At 41.4% G+C, this 14,928-nt stretch overlaps 1 protein-coding gene across 1 annotated transcript in view; it reads right to left on the bottom strand.

Moving 5' to 3' along the window:
* The window catches only part of TMEM132D (transmembrane protein 132D), an 896,829-nt gene that overhangs the window by 681,626 nt on the left and 200,275 nt on the right, over window positions 1-14,928 (bottom strand). The gene's annotated exons all lie outside the window — the stretch shown is intronic.

Raw genomic sequence — 14,928 nt, 5'->3', positions numbered from 1 at the left:
GAGGGAGGACGGAGGGAGGGAGGAGGGCAACGGGGAGGGGGGCCCCTGGGCAAGAAAAATAAATACCAACAGAAAATAGCAACCACCGCCATTCACTCCTGCCTGAGGTTCACAGGCCAGCAAACGAAGACCTGCAATCAGAGAAGAGTCAAGGATGCCAAGAGTGGTACAGGCTGCTCAGAGGAGAGTTCATCTAGTAGAAATTGGGGCAGAGACAGAACTCTGTGCTTTTGTGGAAACTTTTCATGCCATTCTAGATTTTCAGAGTGTGATGCCATGGGAACTATTTTATAAGGCCGTAGATAACAGAGAGTAATTCAAAATAAATTTTGTCTATAGGAATGCACATCAGCTCTCTCTGGCAGAGGGACCACCCCTCCCCCACTACTGGAAAAGTCAGGTTTGTGTCTGCAGGTGTGAATTTTGACATTCCTCCTGTGCTTCTCTGCCTTCTCCTTGGGATCAGCTATCACATCTGCTGGGTGTCCCCATTTCATTAATGAGCTACATAAAAATTTTAACATCTTCATTTTATATCCATAAGACAGTCAACGACTTTATCTCTTTCTGAAAATTATCTTTTAATGGGGAAGAAGAAAAGAGGCTGGGGGTGTCTTCCAGGTCCCATGCCTGTGAGGATATGAAATTTCAGTCTCACTCAACCTACTCCTGCCAGCCACCTCTGCACTCTCCCGCAACGGCTCGCATTGGTACCACTGGGATGTTCCACAAAGACCCAGCACAGCATCAAACAAAGAAACCGAATCAGAGAGCATACCATGTGTAGGAAGTCATCATGACCATCCCAGGAAAAAAACTGAAAACCTCAACTGAAGAACAGAACAGATATATTTCCAAGCAGAAGATGATCACTCACTTACCACATTGCAATATCCAAATTACCAGAGGTGAGAGTTCCTAATTCTTAAAGGGCAGATACAGCAAGGTAACCCAGAAAGATGCCAGCCCCGGAAAGATTCGGGAATTACTTCCCTAGCCTAAGCAGCTTCAGGTTGGCAGTCTCAAGTGTGATTTGAATGCAATTGTAAAAACATGAAATCTGTATGGACTGAAAACAATGCATCTGGGGAAAGGGCCATCCCCTGAATCAAAAGGACACCGCAGGAAGAATGAGATCCCCCAGGGCAATGTTCTCATTCAGTTACCTGGAAAGTGAGATGAGTTCCGATTGCCCAGCTGCATAGAAAAATGGTTCCTGATGTCAAGTGAGCAACAGGGGCTGCTGGTGAGGGTAACAGTGACTCTCCCTCAACAGTTAACTAACTAGTTAGCTACACGAGAGCATGTGCCTGTTTGGAAACAATGTCCATTGAATTTAGCCCAGAAATTAAAAATCTTAAAACAAGTCCGGGAATAATTGACCAAATTTTCTAAAAAATGTAGTAGGTGGAAGAAGATTCCTCCCAAGAGTCTCACCTGACTCCAGTGCTTGTGAACATGTGCCTGACACAGCAACAGGAGCTCTGCGGATGCAATGATGATAAGGACCAGGAGAGGAGAGGTCAGTCTGGAGCATCTGTGTGGGCGCAATGCCATCACAGGGGGTCCTTCAAAGTGAAGATGATCTATCCCCTGATGTAAAAGGGGTGTGAAAGTCCCTTCTAATATCTATTATTGTACTCCTGTCAATTTCTTTCACAGCTGTTAATACTTGTCTTTCATGTTTAGGTGACTGCCAAGATATGAGGCAACCTAAGTATCACGGATGGATGGATAAAAATGATATGGTATGTACATACAATGGAATACTGTGCTGTGCTGTGCTCATTCACTCAGTCATGTCCGACTCTGCAATCCCATGGACTGTAGCCCGCCAGGCTCCTCTGTCCATGAGGATTCTCCAGGCAAGAATATTATGTCCTCCTCCAGGGGATTGTCCCAACCCAGGGATCAAACACAGGTCTCCTGCATTGCAGGTGGATTCTTTATCATCTGAGCCACCAGGGAAGCCCAAGAATACTGGAGTGGGTAGCCTATCCCTTCTCCAGGGAAATCTTCCTGACCCAGGAATCGAACCAGGGTCTCCTGCATTGCAGGTGGATTCTCTACCTGCTGAGCTACCAGGAAGCCCATCAAAATACTACTCAGCCATAAAAAGAATAAAATGCTGCCGTTTGCAGCAACATGGATAGACTTGGAGGCTCTTCTGCTAAAGGAAGTAAGTCAGAGAGAAAGACAAATACTGTTTGTAAGCACCAATATGTGGAATCTAAAAAACTACAACCAACTAGTGAATATAACAAAAAGAAGCAGACTTACAGATACAGAGAGCAAACTAGAGGTTACCTGTGGGGAGGGGGAAGCAGGACGGATAATAAAGGGGTGGAGGAGTAAGAGATACAAAGTATTAGGTATAAAATAAGCTACAAGGATATACTGTACAACACAGGTCAATATTTTATAACCATAAATGGAATATAAACTTTAAATATTGTAAATGACTGTATTATACACCTGTAACATATAATACTGTACACCAACTATACTTCAAATTGTAAAAAGTGGAAGAGGGAGGCAGAAGGGGAAGCTGGAGTGATGGGATATGAAAGACCCAACATACTGTCTTGGATGTTGAAGGAGGTAGTAAGCCAGGAGTCAAGGAATGAAGGCAATTTCTAGAAGCTGGAAAAATCAAGAAAACATTCTCCCTTAAAACTTCCAGAAAGGAATGCTGCTGCAATGACACTTGGCTTTTAGCTCAGAGAGACCTGTGTCGGACATCAAACCTACAGAACTGAAAGATGACAAATTTGTGTCATCTCTAGTCACTAAAAGCAATAGAAAACTAACACAGCTGTCAATGATGAATTAACACAGGGACCAATCCGCATGATCACAGCATCTAGTTTTTAGGGACATTCAGCATCTGGGTGTAGTAATGGAGCAGGTTAATACCAAGGTGGAGTTCTGCCAGGCCTGAAACTAACATACAAAACATTTGTATAATTAGAAGTAAGTGTCCCTCTTCCCAGGCCAATACAGGCTCATGATAGCCAGCACAGTTCACTGAACGCAACACAGACTGGCCTTTAGCTCCAGGACTCCTCTAGCATGAGAGCATTTGTACAGTGCACAACCTAAACAACCATACATGGCAGCCCATAACAGGGATCATGAGCCATTTCATCATGGAAGGCTTTTTCTCTCCATGCAGATAAAGGAACTTAATCTGCATTCTAGAGAAGAGGGTACACTCAGTTTCTTATGTGCCATGAAACCTGTCATTTTGCACTTCTTGACAGAGTCCTTTGGAGCTCTCATCTGATTTTGCCCATGCATGCTTTATGTCTCAGATCAAAAATCTGCACATAAATGGGACAGGACCCACATTCTCAGGTGTTTGGTAAGTGTTGCTTGCTTGCTTATCTGCATTTTTGTAAAAGCTATTAAAAAATCCAAATCTATCAACTTAGGCAAGTAAGCAATTTCTTTAACCCAAAATCTAAAAAGTCCAGAAGCATGAAGTCAAGGTTCAAGCACACTAGCAGCACCATGTCTTGTAACTGTTTCCTACAAAATGAATGGATCTATTTTCAGGGTGACTCACTCAGGCCAGTGGCCCCTAGCAGCTCCTGGCTTATCGTCTCGCAAGGACAAATCCACTGGAAGCGGTAGTTTCTTTCTCTTCCTTAAACACTTGAAAATCCCAGACCTGATGATCATTGGCCCAGCGCAGGTCATGTGCTCACAACTCAACCAATCACATAGGCCAAGGAAATGGAGTATGCTAATTGGCCAGGCCTGAGTCACGTTTCCACCCTGACACTGTGGTGGATTCAATCCCATATGTGTCTTGGACTAACGGGTTATGGCAGAGGATACAGGAGGTTCCCCAGAGGATGTCATGGAACGAATAAAAACAGTAGTGTCTGCTACCTCAGGTTTGCGGTGAACATTTTATTCCTAAAGTACAAAAAGTGGCTTCCCAGGTGGTACCGTGGTAAAGAATCTGCCTGCCGATGCATGAGATGCAGGAGACGTGGGTTTGATCCTTGGGTCAGGAAGATCCCCTGGAAGAGGAAATAGCAACCCACTCCAGTATGTTTGCCTGGAAAATTCCATGGACAGAGGAGCCTGGGGGCTACAGTCCATGTGATCACAGAGTCAGACACAACTGAGCATGCACACACAAAGTAAATAAAACCTGAACAGCCCTGTTGTCCTTATGTTATTCTGGTATTTACGTTTGCATTCTGGTTTCTTTGGAGGAAAACTGAGGGAGAGAAAGTAACATCTGTTGTGTTTTTGCCACGTGTCAGACACTTCATTTATTCATGATCTTGTTCAGTGTTCGTGTGATATTGTTCAGGGTTTCCCTGGGGTCTCTGCTGGTAAAGAATCTGCCTGCAATGGGGGAGACCAGGGTTCGATCCCTGGGTTGGGAAGATACCCTGGAGAAGGGAATGGTGACCCACCCCAGTATTCTGGCCTGGAGAATTATAGGGACAGAGGAGCCTGGCAGGTTACAGTCCATGGGGTTGAAAAGAGTCGGACACAGCTGAGCACCTTCCACGTTTACTTTCTTTCAGTGTTTGTGTAACACCAAGGTAAGGAGTGTATTGTCCCCATTTAGCAGTTAGGAAAATTAAGGCCAAGACAATTGAAGATGCTTGGCTCACTGAGCTCAAAAGTACCTGTGCCTGGATTTGAAGGAGCCTGCCAGAGTCCAGAATGTGTGCTCTGAACCTCTAAAATGCCTGGCTTCACAGCACAATGGGAACTGATTAACTGTCAAAGCACTAATTAGGGCACTAGGAAGAAGAAGTGATTTCCTCTCTGTGCATCTCTGAGCATAAATATGAGTTAGAGAAACTGCCACACCCCAACACGCGCAAATACTTAATTCATTTTCCTCTCAATTCATGTCCTTTTAATATTAATGAGACAAGGAATAAACAGCCAATAATTAACTCGTTTTCTACCACTATTTTAAGAAAAAAATTGAACACGAAAATCAGGCAGTGAAGGGAAAGTTAAGAAACAGGTTCTAAGGAACTTCCCTTATAGTTCAGTGGTTAAGAATCTCTGTTGCAATGCAGGGGACACGGGTTCGATCCTTTGTCAGAGAACTAAGATCCCACATACCACAGGGCAACTAAGCCCGCGTGCTTCAACTACTGTGTCTGCTCCCCTAAACAAGACAGCCTGTGTGCCCCAAGGAAGATTCCGCGTGCCTCAACTAAGGCCCAACACAGCTAAATAAATAAGTTTTGTTTTTGTCTTTTTTTTAAAAAAAGAAAACAGGCTCTGGGTCAGGTGGCCTGGGTTTCTGACCAGGTTATATTGAAGCATAACCCTTCAATAGTTTTCTGTCTCCTTGGCTTGGTAACTTTAGGAAATCATTTAAATTCTCTTAAATTCAGTTTCTTGAATCTATAAAATGGGGGTAATAACAGTATGCACCTCATACAATTGTTGAGAAAATTCCATGAGCTATTTTGTAGAAGTGTTCAATACACATGCGTGAATATATTAATCTTACTGCTTTCAGAAATGATAATCTGGCCATTCTATTGAAAAAGCCACCAAAAGCTACCAACATACTCAAGATGTAGCCTTAAAAAAAAAAAAGAGATCAACGATATAGCAATACAAAAGAAAATTAAAAAGAAAAGAAAACCTAGCTATGCAAAATGGACCAGAAGCACTTGAGGGACCTAGAGACTTATTAAAAATGCAGTGGTAGAGGTCCCACTCCACGGTTACTAAATCAAAATTTGGATGCTAGTAAGATCCCCAGGTGATTTACACATTAAAGATTGAAAAATACTTTCTTAGATATCATCAGTTTTGCCCAAAATGTTTAGAATTCTTAGCAACAATCAGATACAACACAATCACCTGTGTGCAAGATGCTCATTTCTTTTCTGTTGGAATTCAGACACTTATGGTGTTATGTTTCCAATGCTACGTGCTGTGCTGTGCTTAGTTGCTCAGTCAGTATCTGACTCTTTGTGACCCTGTGGACTGTAGCCTGCCAGGCTCCTCTGTCCATGGGATTCTCCAGGCAAGAATACTGGAGTGGGTTGCCATGCCCTCCTCCAGGGAATCTTCCCAACCCAGGAATCAAACCAGGGTCTCCTGCATTGCAGGTGGATCTTTACCAGCTGAGCTCCCAGAAAAGTCCTTACAATGCAGTACTCCCTTGTTAATCCTTTTTAAAATTTTAAAAAGCCAACAAGGGAAAAAAATAAAGAGGTGAAAATTTGTTAGAACCAGCTCAGTTCTATAGTATAAAATGTACTTCCTAGAATGGAAAAAATGCTCGAGCCTAAAAACAAAACTCGAGGGATACCATGGTTCACAACAATATTACAAAATTTTTTCAGTAGTCCTCTCTGCTGCTGCTGCTGCTAAGTCGCTTCAGTTGTGTCCGACTCTGTGCGACCCCATAGACAGCAGCCAACCAGGCTCCCCCGTCCCTGGGATTCTCCAAGCAAGAACACTGGAGTGGGTTGCCATTTCCTTCTCCAAAGCATGAAAGTGAAAAGTGAAAGTCAAGTCGCTCAGTCGTGTCCGACTCTTCGCAACCCCATGGACTGCAGCCTACCAGGCTCCTCCGCCCATGGGATTTTCCAGGCAAGAGTACTGGAGTGGGGTGCCATAGTCCTCTCTAGAAAAAGGTCTAAATCCACATGAATGACAGATGCAGGGAAAACCTTAATGATTTATTTTTACCATCAGACGTTTCTTCAGATAGTACATGTTTCTGGAAGCCTTAGTACTGAGTTGTGCAAACATCGGGTAGCTGAGATGCTTTGAAAATGATTCCGTTAAGTTATTTATTCAATCAGAAAGTGCTTATTTGAGAGCCCTGGGTTCTTCTGTGGAATATTTGCCTAAAGCAGTACTCTCCATTATTTTAAACTTTTGATTAACTGTTGTGCCTCTCGGTGACAAGTTGATTTCACCCTGACAGAGGAAATACATGGCTTTATATGTGCGTCTTTAAATAGAGCTTCTGGGACTGACTTGCTTGTTTGTGGACTGCCTTCTTCCAAGCTATTCAGTGGCTGGAATTTGCCAATCAAATTTTATAACCAGTAGTCTGGACCCATGATCCCACCAAAAGAAAGAGAGTCAGCTGTGCCGTTGAGGATTCATAATCAAGAATACAGTAAGTATTCTAATAGGACTAGATTCTGGAGTCATCTTCAGCGTGCAATGGATCCCTACTAGACGTGTGACACATCACTATCCTTTTTAAAAAACAATTTTATTTATTTATATTTTTTGCTGTGCTGGGTCTTCATTGCTGCATGCAGGCTTTCTTTAGTTGCAGCATCCACAGGCTGCTTTTGAGCTGCAATGCATGGGCCTCTCTCATTGCAGAGCACAGGCTCCATGGCGTGGGCTCAGGAGTTGTGGTGCACGGTTTAGTTGCCCCAAGGCAAGGGGGATCGTCCCTGATCAGGGATTGAACCTTTGTCTGCTGCACAGGCAGGCAGATTCGTAACAACTGGAACCACCAGGGAAGTCCAGTAAAGGCAGATTCCCAATCACTAGACTACTATGGAAGTCCACACCATTAGTTAAAGACAAGGTATTTGTAAAAATGTTGCACACGTGAATGACGCCAGGCTAATCTCAACAGTGTTCTAAATGAAAGTGTTGACATGACTCTGCAATGATGATAACTCAGATGTGTGGAGAACACATCCATACCCAGGACGGTCCTATTCATCGAAGCATCCAATCACAAGAGGGTTATATCCACGTAGCGCCTTGCATGAAATTTGATAGGAAATGAAAGGGGGCAGGGAGGATGCCCTGTTCAAGTCAAGTGATAGGGAAGAACAAATCTCATTCCATATTTAATCTGTTTTTATTTTTTTTTAACTTTAACCTTTGTATCTTATTGCTTTTGTTACAAGTTAGAAATGTTGCCTATAGCTTGAAATACACCGGAGAACCATTCTCAAGGCTTTGACCTTTAAAGGTATAACACTTTCCCATTCATAGAGAGTTAAAAAGTTGCAGAACAGAGAATGCATTTGTCTTGCTGGAGATTTACTGGAACATCATGAGGTGACCTACTGGACAGTTGTAAGAACAAAGGATTCCAACACCAAGATGCCTGCAACAACCAATCCCCTCCCCCTCCCCCTGCACCCATCTTGCCTTTAAAAATGCTTTGCTGAAACACTTTGTGGAATTTGAGGTTTGGGGGCACGAGTCTGCATCAAGTGGCCAAAGTATTGGAGTTTCAGCTTCAACATCAGTCCTTCCAATGAACACCCATTACTGATCTCCTTTAGGATGGACTGGTTGGATCTCCTTGCAGTCCAAGGGACTCTCAAAAGTCTTTTCCAACACCACAGTTCAAAAGCATCAATTCTTCAGCACTAAGCTTTCTTTATAGTCCCAGTCTCACATCCATACATGACTACTGGAAAAACCAGAGCCTTGACTAGATGGACCTTTGTTGGCAAAGTTAATCCTTCCTTAGCTGAATGCAGCTCCATCTCCAGCTCTGACACTCAAGTATCAGCATCCCTGACTCCAAATGAGAGGACTAAGGCATAGCAAGATTCTCAATCCTGGCAGCAGGTTGGGCCATTTTAAAGAAATATTAGTACCCAACCACACATCCATGCTGATTTCTTTGCATACATGTGACCCAAACATATAATTTTAAAATATATATATTTTTTTCCTGGTGGGGCTTCCATGGTGACTCAGTGGTAAAGAATCCACTGGCCAATGCAGGAGACACAGGTTTGGAAAGATCCTGGTCTGGGAAGATCCCACATGCCACAGAGCAACTAAGCCCATGTGCCACAGCTGTTGAGCCTGAGCTCTAGAGCCGTGGAAGTGCGACAAGAGAGGCCACCACAATGAGAAGTCCCTGCATCACCGTAGCCCCCACTTGCAGCAACTAGAGAAAAGGCCGCAGAGCAACAAAGACTCAGCATAGCCAAAAATAAATAAAAGAATAAAAGTATTTTAAAAAATTTCCAAGTGATCCTAAAGTGCAGCTGAGATGAGCAGCCCCCAAACAAACGGTCTCCAAGCTTCCTTTTTCAATCTCATATGACAACAATGCAACGGTCCTCATCTGAGTGATTCAAAGACCAAGACTGAAAACAAAACAAGGCAGAACAAAATATCCGGGATTTGTACGTCCTGGTCTAAGAGACAGTAAGAGGGCTGGCTGGAACCATGCGAGTCTCTCCACTAGCCTCCCCAAAACCACTTAGTGGTTTATATCACTAAGATCTCGTTACTCAGCACAAGCTATTTTTTCCCTAAAGTGACTTATAATCAAATGAAATTAACAGCTCAAATGTGGAAAGTTAAGTATGGGAGAATTAATAGGAATCACTGGAAGAAATTTTGAAACCACAACCTTAAAAGCCTGAATATTTTTTGAACTGATAGGGGGAAAAGAGCAGGGAGACGCCTATTAGCACTGCAGACAGCTAACCCTGCCTGGTTTATGCAAGCTCCTTACCCTCCCTCACCCATACTTTCAATCAGGAAATTATATTCTTCGTGGATCACAGAGCTGTATCCAGCTTGTCAGCATTTCTCTTCCAAGGCCATTATGCTGCCTCTATTTCTGCATCTCTTTTGTACAGCATTAAATTTTTTTTTGAAAGATAGAGTAAGAAACCAGAAGGATGGCAGCCCATTGATGGTATTGTTGGGGGGGAGAGGGGTCTCCCAAGAGTCTTCCACTTCATTGCATTATAAAAGAAGAATATAGACACAGAAAGTAAAGGACGCAATATGACATGGTGGCAGAGGAAATTCATTCATACAGAAGCTTCACTGAAGCCAGAACAGAAGTAAAATATGCCCTGTTTTCTTTAAAGTGTTATCAATGACATTCACATATAACAACAAGTTTTGTTCTTGTTTCTCAATTCATTTGCCAGCAAGTTTTGTTTCTGAGTGAGCGCAGCTCACAGTTTTATTGTCGGTGGCATCAGTGGTAAAGAACCCGCCTACCAAAGCAGGAGACACAAGAGACACGGGTGCAATCCCTGGGTTGGGAAGATCCCCTGGAGAAGGAAATGTCAACCCACTCCAGTATTCTTGCCTGGAAAGTCCCATAGACAGAGGGGCCTGGCCGGCTACAGCCCATGGGGTCGCAGAGAGTCGGACACGACTGAGTACACACACACTAAGAGTAATTATAATTAATGTGCAGCTCACTTAATTTTGCCTGGAAATTCTGCTCCAGCTGCTTTGTTTTGTGAGAACTCCAGGAGAGGGACAGCACGGAGTAAGGAGCAGTCAGGACCTGGGAAAACCTAGCAGAAGCAGCAGTCTGTGAGACGTGGCCACTGAAGCAGGTCAGAAGTCTGAGAAGCAATGGGGCTTTTACTTTTTGGAGTAAATTATGTTTCCCTGAGTTCAGGTTCTGGCCACTTGGAAAGGAAAAGAGTCAGTTTCGAGTCCCTTTTTAAAAATTCTACTCACTAGAAGTAGAAGAGGATCTAAACAGACATTTCTTTAAAGAAGACATACAGATGACCAACAGGCACAAGAAAAGATGCTCAACATCACTAATTATTAGAGAAATGCAAATCAAAACTACAATGAGGTACAACCTCATACCAGTCAGAATGGACATCATTAAAAAGTTGACAAACAATAAAGGCTGGAGAGGGTACAGAGAAAAGGGCACCCTCCCACACTGTTGGTAGGAATGTAAATTGGTACAGCTTCTATGGAGAGAACACATGGAAGTTCCTCAAAAAAATAAAAATACAGTTGCATATGATCCAGCAATCCCACTCCTAGGCATAAACCAGAAAAGACAAAAACCTCAATTTGAAAAGATACACACACCCCAATGTTCATAACAATATTACTTATAACAGCCAAGACATGGAAGGAACCTAAATGTCTATCAACAGAGGAATGGATAAAGAAGATGTTACATATATTTTCCAATGTAATATCACTCAGCCATAAAAAGGAATGAAATAATGCCATTTGTAGCAACATGGATGGACATAGAGATGATCACACCAAGAGAAATAAGTCAGACCGAGAAAGATAAATAACATGACATCACTTATATGTGAAATCTGAAAAATGATTCTAATGAACTTATTTACAAAACAGAAATAGACTCACAGACATAGAAAACAAACTTCTGGTTACCAAAGAAAGGGAGGCAGGGAATAAATCAAGAGTTGGGATTAACAGATACACATTGCTATATATAAAATAAACAAGAACCTACTGTACAGCATAGGACTAACTCTACTCAGTATCTTGTAATAATCCGTAATGGTAAATAATCTGAAAAAGAACACCACATAACTGACTCACTTTGCTTTATACCTAAAACTAACACAGCATTGTCAATCAACTATGCTTCAACAAGAATTCTATTGTTTTGAAAAAAATTCTACTTGTTAAATTCCAGGGTAGCTTTCATCTGGGCAAAGGGCATCTGCAGTCATAAAGAGGGTTATAGGTGGCACTTGTTCTACAATAATCTGAGAAGAAATTGTCATTTCCCCAAACTCGTGCTGCAGAGAGAAGCTCAGGTAGATGATGGCAAAAGGTCATCCTCCAGGTCTTACTTCTTGTTTTAAAACTCTCCCCAATGCCCACAGCAGATTTTGTTACCTGGGTTGAATCTGGCTTCAAAGAATTTTAATTGATTCTTCATGGCGTTACTGAAATTCACAATTAGCTCTTAATGCCCAATACCGATAAAACAGATGATTTCACGTAAGAATCTGTTTCACATTTTTCTTTAAAACACTGCAACATGTGAGAAATCAGGGAATCCATTGCCATCCAGCCACAAACCACAGAGCTGTGCCCTGGGGCAAGAATTCACTAGTTGGCCACAGTCCCCACCCAGCCCTTATGCCTCATTTAGGTCACATACTTATCCCAACAGGCATTTGATTTTTTTAATCTTTAGGCTGCAGCTGTTTACTTTCTATGTATTTTTTTCAGTTTTACTGAAAAATAATTCACATGCATCACTGTGTAAGTTTAAGATACAGTATGATGGTTTGATTTACATATATTGTGAAATGATTACCACAGCAAGTTTAGTTAAGATCCATTTAGTTAACATCCAGTAAAAAGAAAAAAAAAATTTATGATAAATCTTAGGATCTACTCTATTAAGGGTTTTCCTACATAGCGTAATTGGAATAACTATTGTCAACATGTTGGACATTACCTTGCTAGTACTAACCCTAGATGTTTAAAATGACCTGGCTACTACAGGGAGATTAGATGGGGGTGGGGGTAAGACAGATGAAGAAGAAGGACTAGATGGGGAATGCAGCAGCAATCCAGACTAGAGAGGATGGTGGTTTGGGCCAGGACGGCAGCGGTGCTGGTGGTAAGAGTCCATGATGTGGACATGTTTCAAGATAGACACCCTGTTGATGGATTCGATGGGGTGTGTAGGGCACATTGTGTACTCGGCCAAGTCAGTCTTGCCTATTTTACCTCCCATCCCATCCTCCCCAGTCCTCTTCCTCCCTCACAAAGCATGGTGGAAGAGTCAGGAGATAAAAAGCAAAGCAGCTGGCCTTCCAATGTCAGAGACAATGACTCAAACAGTTTGGCACTAAGAACACTGGTCATTCATGAGTGAAGAAGGACAACAGTGGCCAGCAATAGGAGACCCAATGTCAGCTCCCCTGATGAATAAAAAAATCACAATACTTAATTACCCATAATTAGGTATCACGGTTGTCTAATCACGCTGCCCTTGCATTTGGACCTCATGAAAATGTAAGGTGTCATAGATAAAGAGAATATATTTACAAAAGCCACAAATGATGTCCAGAAAAACTCTTCACCTATTGTTTTAAGGTGTTTCAGCAACCTGAAATGAGCTTTTGCCTCTATCATCAAAATTCCATTTGGAATATAAAGAATCAGGTCAAATTCCACCTCTTCAGTGAAGCTTTCTTTCTGATCACCCCATTTGATCCTATTTTTCCCTGAACTTCTACAGCAATTATTATTTGTTCCATTCACTGTGCAATTAGCGGCTAAGTTCCATGCAACAGCCCTTCTATTATTATGGAACTGCTATTTAGATTGTTAATTGTTATGAACAACAGAATACTTTATCAAATCCATAACCCTATAAACCCAATCAAAATCAAGTTTACCACAAATGAGATCTTATATTCTTTGGTATATAAGATTTTGTTTTATACACTGATAAATTGGAGATTATTTTGTTTAATTTAGAACTTAATTCCCAGAAAAGTCTCCACTTCCATCTACCCCCTGTGTTCTTAGGGCTTGAAAAAAAAAGAAGATGAAGCTCTAAAATGATGAAGAATTTGGTTTCTTTACTCACAGAAAGGTAGACTCAGACAGAAGACATCACAACTTAAATTTCTGAATCTAAACCAACATCTAGTTTCTCAGTGGTAAGATAGTTCAGAGACCAGGAGATAATCAAAGAACAAAGAAAGTGCATATACTCTAACCTTGCAAATAAAAGTATCAAGAATCAATGCTATTTCCATAGTTGCTAAGGTATTAGATGCTAGAATAAATGAGTCACCCTATAACAGGATGACAACAAAAAAATGAAAAGTTACAAGGATCTGAAAGTGACACACTCCAAATATTATAATTTAGGAAAAAATACTAAAGGTTCACAGTAATTGTTTGGCCGCCACCTAATTGCATGGCAGTAGGAACTGTTAAATGAAATTGTGTTAACATTCCCTATCTCAGTTTTTATCGTATTTTGCATTCTTGCTTTTTTAATTATCTGTGAAAGGCAAGGACTTTATTCTGAAAAAATATTTATCCCCAGATTTTTGCCCATGTCTGACACTTAGAGAGACTTTATCCAGTACACAATTGTGGGGTAAAGCACAACTACTATATAAATTAGGCAGCTGCTCAAAGGACACATTAGAATAAAAACATTTAATGGTCTGGAGATATTTTCATCACACATATATGTAAAAATATACACTGGTATTACATTTTTGGAAACAAAAATGCAGAACCCTGTATATTTATGCATATCATGGTGGTGTTGCTGTTCTTTAGTTGCTAAGTCATGTCCAACTCTTGCAGTACACTCTGTCCATGGGCTTTTCCAGGCAATAACACTGGAGGGGGTTGCCATTTCCTTTGCAGAAGTTCTTCCCGACCCAGGGATCAAACCCACATCTCCTGCATTGGCAAGAGAGTTCTTTACCACTGAGCCACCAGGAAAGCTCACTTAATACATACAAACAGGACTAAACGAACAGAAGAGTACAAAACAGAAAACCCAATAATAAGTTAGGCAAAACATTGGGACAGATATAACAACCAACAGAAAACTCACGAACATCATGTAGCTGTAAGAAGCCATACACAAACAGCTACAGAGTATAGGATGCTACTTGCATAAAACTCAAGAACAGGAAAAAGCAAAGTATGTTCAGGTAATGGCTACCTTTGAGAAAATAAAGACAGTAAATGGAAGAGGGTGACAGTAAGTTCAGGGATGCCAAGAATGTTCTCTTTTTTTCCTTTTTCAGCTTGATGAAGGTATAATCCACATATAACATTGCAATATATTAATATATGAGCATGGAAGGTCTACCCTCAACAAATTTCAGTTACATAATACAATATTATCATCCATATGACCACTGCATTAGAGGCTCAGATTACTGTTTCACATTAGATCCCTGAACTTATTCCTCTAATAGGTGAAAGTTTGTACCCTTTTCCCCAACCTCTCCCTACTTCCCCATTCCCCAGCTCCTGGCAAGCACATTTCTATCCCTGGATCATAGAAATGTTATATATAATGATTCATTTGTTTCATTTTCTTTATAGACATTATACTTTCAAAAATAACATTTATTTAAAAATATTGATATGGGTTCTCACGGGATATCAAGTTTATGACTGATTTACTAATTTTCTTTTTCACAATATTTATTT

The sequence above is a fragment of the Bison bison genome, unplaced genomic scaffold (assembly GCF_000754665.1).
Source record: "Bison bison bison isolate TAMUID 2011002044 unplaced genomic scaffold, Bison_UMD1.0 scf7180017864160, whole genome shotgun sequence".
Lineage (NCBI taxonomy): Eukaryota > Metazoa > Chordata > Mammalia > Artiodactyla > Bovidae > Bison > Bison bison.
Note: the sequence above shows the minus strand (reverse complement) of the source record. Positions and strands in the feature narration are given on the sequence as shown.